Here is a 9,442-nt window from a genome sequence, read left to right on the forward strand (position 1 = left end):
GGCCGGCAAGCAGCTCGCTGGAGCGGCGCTGGGCTGGGCCGGCAGGTGGGCCGGGAGCAGGCGCCAGGTAAGCTTTTTCCATTTCTTTCTGTTTTCTGTTTTTTTAATACTTCTGCAACTTTGTTGAATTAAATAAAATACTTAGGCTACTCCTAAAATCACCAAACTACTCCTGGTCCATAGTTGGATTATTTCCAACATGAAACATTTTAGTTTGGAGATATTTGAGCATTTAAATATTTTATATAATTTTAAATGCCCAAATTCAAATATTTATGATTTAATTCAAAAACCCTAAGCTGGCCTAGAAAAATGTGCACCACTTTTGGCAGAGGTTCTGAACCAAGACAAAAATGATGGGCATTTTAGAAGGGCATTTCAGGTTCATTGAAAAAGTTTTTAGTAAACCCTAATTGGATTCAGAGGGGACTGGGGGTTCTGTCATCCCCATTTCAGGTTTCTGATGAAAGAGTAAACATGATGCAACACTCTAATGCATGGCTAACTAGGATGTGACAGTTTCCTTATACTCCCTCCGTTCCAAAATAGATGACCCAACTTTGTACTAACTTTAGTACAAAGTTAGTACAAAATTGGGTCATTTATTTTGGAACGGAGGGAGTATATGTCAATTTCACCCGTGGGTTTAAAAAACCCGAGGAGTTTAAGGGACAGGCAAAAAAGTAGCCCCGCGCACGGTGACAGGGGCGGGGACGGGTTTAGGATGTTCTCGTGGGGATGGGTTTGGGAAGGCCGGGTTTCATCCCGGTTGCCATCTTGACTCCTGCCTCCTCCATCTCTCTCCCCGCGTCACCATGGGAGCCCCGCCGACGCCTGCCATCCCTCCTCCCTCGTCTCCGTTCGAAGCCGAGGACCGGCTCACCCCACAGCTTTTCTCCACCTACGACCTAGGGTTGGGGAGGGAGGCCGGGTCTTCTCGGTGGGGTGGAGGAGCCGGGGATGGCCGGGAGGCCGACGGTGGGGGGAGCATCGAGGCCGGCGGATGGAGCAGCGAGGCCCGAGCTCTAGGCGTCGTACACATTGATGGATGGAGAAGAGGCCGGCGTGGGGCGCAAGGAGCAGCGGGGGGAGAACGGTGGGGCTTTCATCTCCTCTCTTCTAATCGCGACTCCTGTGACCTCGCCACCGGTGCTCGCTCGACTGGCGTATGGGGCGGCGGCCGGGACGTTGGCCCTCGGCCGAACTCGAAGCCGAGTCTAGCTGACAAGACTCGTGGTTGGTTTCTCCTACAATCTCCAGATCCCCTTTTGCTCATCCTCTTCCTCTCCTCATATCTTCCTCTGTTGTTTGTGTTCCTTCAATTTGCAGCGATTGTGTGAAGCAAATGTACATGGGTGAGTTATTTCTTCTTGTGTGATTCCATGTAGGTATACTGATTCCTTGATGCTCTGTTCATGAAGCTATGCAGGCCGGCGGTTAGTGTTGCAGCCTGCACACACGACAGGAGCAGCAGTCAGGTCCATGGACATTGCTTTGGGAGCAGCGGTCAAGCCACGGGGTACCATCAATTCAGAAAATAACTTTCCTTCTTGTGAGGTACAATTATCTATTTATCCTGATTTAGGAAGAATGCAGCTTTTAACTCAAACTAAATATATTATGTAACCATGCTTCCTACATTTTGGTGGATTAGCACATCCGTATTTGTGTTATTAGGCTAGAAGATGGTGCAATACTTGACGAGAATGCTTTCTGCAATATATTTGTGTTATTAGGCTAGAAGGTGGTGCAATGCTAGACGAGAATGCTTTCTGCAATGATTTTATCAATTTATTCTGTAACCATGCTTCCTACATTTCGGTGGATTAGCACATCTGTATTTGTGTTATTAGGCTAGAAGATGGTGCAATACTAGACGAGAATGCTTTATGCAATGATTTTATCAATTTGGCTCATAGTATTGGTGCTTACTTATACGAGGATCTGGTTTGCATTCTCTCTCTTAGATATCAAACAATACATTTCCTACAAATCCGAGATTCAGGCAGCCTTGTTGATGTACGAAGAATTGGTGCATTTTGTCGGAAGATGACGAACTATTTCTTCACTCACATGGCCAGGTACATGCAAATCTTTATGTTTTTCAAGATTGCTGGGTCTGTAGTCTGTACATGGGCTACATTCATTTTCTCATATGTGTTTCTACTGGTTCGCAGCAGCTACCTATTGGCCTTTTTTGACGTACCTTTATTAACATGTTATCAGGTATACGATCACTTTTAGAGCATGTTATCACATACCACATGGTTTAGTGAGACATACCAATATCATTATAAATCTCTGGTTTACTATCGAATTCTTGAATTTTTATTTGAGATCCTTTTGTTCATCTCCTCCAATTGTTGTCTGAAAATAGTCTTGTTTTACCCACATCATTTCTATAAACCAAGTAGCCTTTGGAGGATGTAGCAAACCTTCATGTCTGCAGCCTGTCATCCTTGAACAAGACTAATTGGAAATTGTCTGATATTGAACTTTTGAAGTACGAAATTTATGCTTTCGTTACCTACTTAGCTATGTTACACGCCATTCATTCATTTGCTATGTGATCTTGATCTGTGCTTTGCATTCTTACTTGATTGGTTATTCCCAGATTGATCTCAATGTTTTGAATGCTCAAGTCAACCATGATACTTAAAATCGTCTCTTAACTTATTGCATTCACTGCTGAAATTTTCACACTCCCTGTCATTATTGTGTACAGTGAATCTTGCATCTTTTGAATTGTTGAAACAAACTTATGCGTAATTATGGGGCATCCAATGCAAGCCCCAGCCACGGGATGTCAGTTCCGCACCGCTGCCAGCGACCGCCGTTCTGTTGCCTTGGATTCGGGTGTGGCGTTGGCTGGGAACCGTATGGTGTTTGTCTGACGCGCCGTCCGCATCGTGGGGGTTTGGTCGGTTGACTCCAGGTATGAGCAGCTCCTGAGCTTGATGGCTGGATGTATCATGGTCATGTTGCTTGGTGTGCAGAGGCAACCTCATTTTTGGACCAAAAAGAGGGGCGATGACGATGACGACTGGCTGAAACAATCATGTCTTGAGCAATCAAGACAGCCTTGGCTTGTGGGACTAAACAGAGCTGAAAAAGTCGGTGTCACCGTTGGAGTTGCCCTTAGAGCCTACCCTAACCTCTGTTGTAGCCTGCTCAATTTTATTGCCGATGTTGGATGATCTGTGCCTTGGACGGTTGTTCTGATGAGTGATACTCTGGGACTAGGTCTATTTCAACACACTAACCCATTGACCTCCCATGTTCCTGGGGAGCGTTGCATGTCGGAAAAGTTAGGGTTTGTGTCACGCAAAGTTCTGCATTGACACTTAGAAAGTAAGTGAAAAGTGATATGCCATTTTTTGAGGCTATCTACAATCCCGTTAAAAGGCAACTGCTAAACACCGAAGGGCAATGGAACTCAATTTGTCGGTATCGCAGTTTGATAAATTATATTAGTGGTATTTCTTGGATTTATATAAGAAAAACAAAAATAGCTACCTTTGTGTGAATTACAATGCTAATGATCAATTCTTTGTATCAGACATGAATGGACAGATTCAAGATTTCCTTTCACCTAGGCTTGGTTAGTTGGCCACTTCAATTCCCACTTCCTGTCATGTAATCTTGATGTCGATACTTTGACATTACATACAGAATATGATGCAATATGTAGAAGTTACTAATGGTCAAAAATTTTCTGGATACGACGCTTGCTTACTCCTATTCACATTATGTAGAAGTTGCATAAGGCAGAACAAGAATAAGAACATTTGTCAGTTTTTTCATTTGCAGGTTCAGCAGCGGGCAATGCTCAAGACAGAGTTGGGCGCACATCATATATATACATATGTTGTCGTGTCTTAATAAATGGAGATGAGCAGAAGTAGAGATGAAATAGGCTGTTCTGTTGCTTCTGTGACCGGCAAGTGTTCATTGCATGCCTGTGTGTCGTTGTGCTCTGATTGGTTGTTTTTTGTGTATTTTCGCAGGTTGCACGAGCTCTGCTGTAGCTGCGTCGTTCGACTCATCAAGGTTTTCTTCTTTCCTTTCTACTACATGTGTGTGTGTTTTACTTTCAGTATCTTCTGTGTCATGCTGTCTGCCTTGGTGATCTTTTAAATATCTGTATGTCGTGCTGATCGTGTAAATGTTCCCGATATGGTTGCGGCTTCTTTATTTATGTTGGACTGTTCTGTGAATTGCCACCATGACACTTGTTGAAAATAGTGTTGTCGGGTGATAATCATTCTTGGCAGTGATTCTTGTTGTGGATGGGATATTGATGCAGATATACCACGAAGGGAAGATCTGCCTCACTGTGCACTTCAGGGGCGCATACACTAGCGATGGTACAGGATTGGCTTCCTGGTGGAATCAGGTGCGCGTCGTCCATGGTGGCCTGTCGTGGGTGTTGGTGGGCGGCTGGAGGCGGCTGTAGCAGGTCGATTTATCTGACTACTGAAAATGAGCTTCAGAATATCTGTAGAACGTAGCCCACTTCCAGCCAAATATCAATTATGATAATTCCACCATGTACCATGATCATTTGAACAGTCTTGCTTAAGTTTATGTTAGCCCTGTATGCTAATTTGAGGAGATTGTTAACTTTAAGGTGCGAACATTTATAAAATGATAATTGTACCGTTCTTTGGGATTTTGTGATTCCTATGGAATTAAGAGGTCATCTATTGCCCTATCCCTATTTGTAATTTCAAATAGTTATTTTTGGGTGCACTTCTGTTTTAGAAATGAATCAGTAACCAATTATGCTTGATGTTTCAAGCAGAACTAGAATTGGTAAACAACTATCTGTGAAGCATATATGGAGGCGGGAGTCTGGTTTGTTTTTTTGCTATGTGCCTATTTGCTTAAGAAAATACTTGACTAGAGAGCAGATTCCAAATGGAGCTGCATTTTCATGCGTCAGGTCTATTTTTTATTTGCAATGTTGCACCCTCTTTTCATTTCTTGTGAATATTTTTTTTGTTTGATCAGTACTGCACCTGGTTATCTACAGAGGAAGGCAAGGATAACTAGATTAAACATTTCACAAGACCCTCCCAATTACAGGCACAAACTCCTTTCAAGATATTACAAGTGTGGTTGATTATGGGAGATTGTCAGATGAAAAGAAGGTATATCCTTTATATTTATCTAGATGTTTAATTAGCTGCACAACCATAATTGATTCTATAAGGAAACTATTTATCCTGATGATCTTGATATCCAGTCATGTATTACAGTATTAGTATAGGCTGTAATTTTTGGCTAGGAATCTATATATACAGAACCTAAACTGAAGACTCAATATAGCACATATACTTGGCCAGTTATCCTAAGAATATTAATCCACCTGGACTTTTAACTTGACTTCCAAAGAAGTTCTTAACGATCAAGCATTTTTGAGTTTTTAGTAAATTGAAATAATGTTGCACTTTGACAATACTATTCTGATTTTGCAAGTTAATAGAAATCCTTCAATTTCATATCACTATTTTAATCGCATATTTGGATGATTGCGACATTATCTCTTCTCGGAATTCCGCTTGCATGTTTCCAGTTGAGACAATAACTGAGTTTGATAAGTAACCACTATATTATTTTCTATGTGTACACATGTTGTCGCTCTGCTTGAGTCATCCATCTCCACATTACGAGCCCGAGACTTCCATCACAACAATCTATATGTATCCAGGTAGTGTCCAATATGTACACACAGGCTCCTCTCACAGGTCGACTAAGCTGATTGTAACTGAATGTGTGTGTGTGGCCGTGAAGCAGACTTTATCTTGGTCTGAGTATCAGTTCCCTTCAATGGTACAATTTTGGATACTATTTTCTTCTAGATGTATAGGTTTCTGCTGGTCCCATTGGCTGCTACATTTTAGTGATACGATAGCTCAATGTCATGCTCACCAATTGTTCTGTAAAAATGAAAAATCGACTTGACTGTATTTTGTACCTGTTTTAGTAATTACATGATGTGATTAGTTTCATTCTAGATATGGAAATATTCTAAGGGTTAAGCTTTTTGAGACGTTAAGGTATCTGATGATTAATTAGCCTTTGTAAGATTTATGCACTCATGTCATACAACCTAGATAATTCTCCTTGGATCTCCATAATTTCTAATTGAATATAGATGTATACTGACAGTAAATCCCGTTTTAGTAATTAGTTGGATATAAGTGATAATTCTTTGACATGTTTTTATGAAATGTCTGCTTAAATCAGCGTTAGATGCTCCCATAATCGATTACTTTTTGGATATGAATTATTACTATAAGAAGTATATTGGTTCTCCGGTGTTTTCAGTTCTTACAATAAACAAATTATATTGTTTTCCACTAATCATTTCTCATGTAGTTTTACTCTGCAGTATGTATCTTTTGCTTCATAACTCATCTGTTCACAAGATTGATGCCTAGAAATTTCAGCCTTCCGTGCTAAATGCCGTCTGCTCATTTGTAACGGCATAGAGATAGGAACGAGCAATTCATCTTAAGTTTGAGAAAGTGGCGGACAAAAGAGAACTGGACTATTGTTGCTGAGCGCTAGCTCTGGCCGCATGATCATCTATATATATAGTTTTCAACAGTAAATGCATCCTGATTGGTATAGCACAAATGGAAATCTTACTTTCTTCTAAACTCTTAATTTCAAGATGAACTGGAGAGGGGAATTTGTACTAAGTTTGGAATCTATCACAGTAAGTGTGTATTTGCGGTATTGATGTACAGTTATTAAGAAAGTTACATTTTTCAGCTATTGTGCTACTGAGAAGGAAGCATGGCTGAGAATTGCTCTGGCTGGAGTTGAATGTCTTTGTGACTGAATACTAGAGACGCTGACTTGCAGCCACTCTTTACAGTCCTACCACGTAGCTTTTATCTCTCACCTTCCGTTATTTTCATGTTAACACTGCCATTGGGGCAAATCTATATTGCTTATTGATCGGGTCTAGCTATAGGTAGAATTCCATGTTTCCTACACTGTATTATACCCATTACTAATTGAATGTTGATTCTGACAATCTTAAGACATCCACCATAGTCGTGGCAACTCGAAAAACGTAAGCTGGAGAAATATCAAAATCACACGAAACCTCCCCTTAGCTAATACCATAAGGGTTCGATTGAGGCTCTCTGTTAACAGCGCTTTGGTAAAAGTAAGCGTGTGGATGATGTTATAGTGAGCTACCATCACTTCTTATTACTGACTGTAATCAATATATATGTGTTTATGCCATAAAAGATGGATATTTGTCGAAGCCATTGTGGTGTCATGTAATTACTTGCAGATCAACTATATAGTTTTGTTTGGATTGTAAAGTGGAAACGATAAAACCCTACAACTCATGTGTGAAACTCAGTTGATTATTTACTTCCTCAAGTAGTATGGATATGGTGCTGCCAGGATATTAAGTATATTCATGAAGTTGTATAAACCACGTTCTACGATTCACTTCTGTTATGCATATTTACTTTTTAGTTTTAGGACTGAAATCCATCCATTGTAATGAATTTGGTTGTATGGGCATTACCTATTTGACTTAGGCTTGCTTCATCACATATAGACTGTTTTTCTTTTCCCCACTGCTTGTATGGCCTAAAACTATCATGTATATGAGGCAAGTTATTAGCAATGTTTCACATTTTCTTACTTGCAATACCGTGCTTGCCTATTCAGGTGTTCCAAGACCCAAATCATCGGAAAAACAACACATATAACACTTTTTCCTTTTGAATTTTGGTTACCCTTATACAAGCCCCCGTTCATTTTGTTTATATAGTGGTTAGAATAGTAAGCATATGTGCTTGCTCAACACTGATAAATGGAATATTTTCAAAGCACGTATGGTGTGTTCGCAATTTGGCGCAACGGGAGATTACTGAATTTTTTTTCAACACGACATGGTCTTGAAATGGGACTCTACTATCAAATTAAAATGTGTAGGTATATCTCATTGTAGATGACAAGTCTCTATTTTTATTAAAGGGGGTTAAATTTGTTATCATATATGCTTGTCCGCTACTAAAACAACTAAAACATGGAATTTCTTTTCATGCTGAACATGGATTTAGTGGTCTCTGTGCCATTTGTTACCCAGCTGACGAACCGAGAAAGAAAGGAAGGGGATAGACAGTCTCCGCTCGCTCCGTCCCCTGCCGTTTCTTATTCAGCTCCTCACAGGCCACATGCATCGCTTTACGTGGGTTGGGCTAAATAACATATGGGCTATCCTAATACCTCCTGATCCCTATATCTCCGTATATGCACAACAAAGACATGTTTTTTCTTAGATCTTTTTTATCCTTTTCCCTCTTTTTTAGGAAAAATATGCATGGTCAGGTTTCTCATCATGATAACCATGTTTCCAAACTTGCTAAAAAATATAACCATGCCAACTTTACTCTCTCATCATAGTGCCCATATTTTCAAACTAAGATATTCATATTATGCAAAGTTTCCCTTTTCCCAAACTATTATTTAACAACGTAACAAACATGTTAAAAAATAGCATGATTTAGTTGAAGGTTCTTGCAGCATGAAACTATTTTCATCGACAACATGTCTGCAGCAGGTCTCTGCGTCATTTGGCGCAACGGGTCAACTAGTAAATATAAATCACGAGCAGCCCATGTCAAACCAGGCAATTGGATCATACTTCTAACATGCTTCAGCACTTTGAACCCCACACAATACATGAGTGTGAGCCAGAGATATAACACTATAGGTGGAATAGAATGTGGTGATTGAGATCAATAAGGGAAGTCAAAAAGGAAGAAAGTCTCGCATCAACTCGGCGGATCAAACGGCAATGGAGAGGCCCATCAATCGACATTAATGCGAGGAGTAGGGATTGCCATGCAATGGATGCACTAAGAGCTATAATTGTATGAAAGCTCAATGGAGACTAAGTGGGTGTGCATCCAACTTGCTTGCTCATGAATACCCCGGGCATTTGAGGAAGCCCATCATTGGAATATACAAGCCAAGTTCTATATTGAAACATTCCCACTATTATATGAAAGTGGTAACTCAGGAGACTCTATATATGAAGAACATGGTGCTACTCTGAAGCACAAGTGTGGTAAGAGGATGGTAACATTGCCCCTTCTCTCTTTTTCTCTTTTTTTGTTGGGCGCTTTTGGCCTCTTTTTTTTTGTGCGAAGTCTCATCCCGATTTGTGGGGAATCATTGTCTCCATCATCCTTTCCTCACTGGGACAATGCTCTAATAGTGATGATCATCACACTTTTATTTACTAACAACTCGAAAACTGAAACAATATGACTCTATATAAATGCCTCTAGCGGTGTACCCGTATATGCAATAATCTAGTGTAACATGTATAACAATGATGAACGGTGGTTGTGCCATAAATAACATGTCAGCTCTATATAATCCTGCAAAGCAATAT

The 9,442-nt window shown here is 40.4% G+C and overlaps 1 long non-coding RNA gene across 18 annotated transcripts; it reads left to right on the forward strand.

Moving 5' to 3' along the window:
- The first annotated feature begins 723 nt into the window (after positions 1–723).
- On the forward strand, positions 724–7,482 carry LOC119285620. 18 transcript variants are annotated; one of them, XR_005139558.1, is made up of 6 exons: positions 724–1,236; positions 1,422–1,557; positions 1,968–4,050; positions 4,307–4,459; positions 5,089–5,153; positions 5,714–7,478. It is a non-coding gene; the product is annotated as an uncharacterized LOC119285620 (long non-coding RNA). The 18 variants fall into 18 exon arrangements; XR_005139541.1 differs by having other exon boundaries at positions 1,968–2,081; positions 2,178–2,226; positions 2,726–4,050; positions 4,307–7,478; XR_005139548.1 differs by having other exon boundaries at positions 1,968–2,081; positions 2,181–2,226; positions 2,726–4,050; positions 4,307–7,478.
- The last annotated feature ends 1,960 nt before the right edge of the window (positions 7,483–9,442 follow it).

Source organism: Triticum dicoccoides, chromosome 4A (genome assembly GCF_002162155.2).
Source record: "Triticum dicoccoides isolate Atlit2015 ecotype Zavitan chromosome 4A, WEW_v2.0, whole genome shotgun sequence".
NCBI lineage: Eukaryota > Viridiplantae > Streptophyta > Magnoliopsida > Poales > Poaceae > Triticum > Triticum dicoccoides.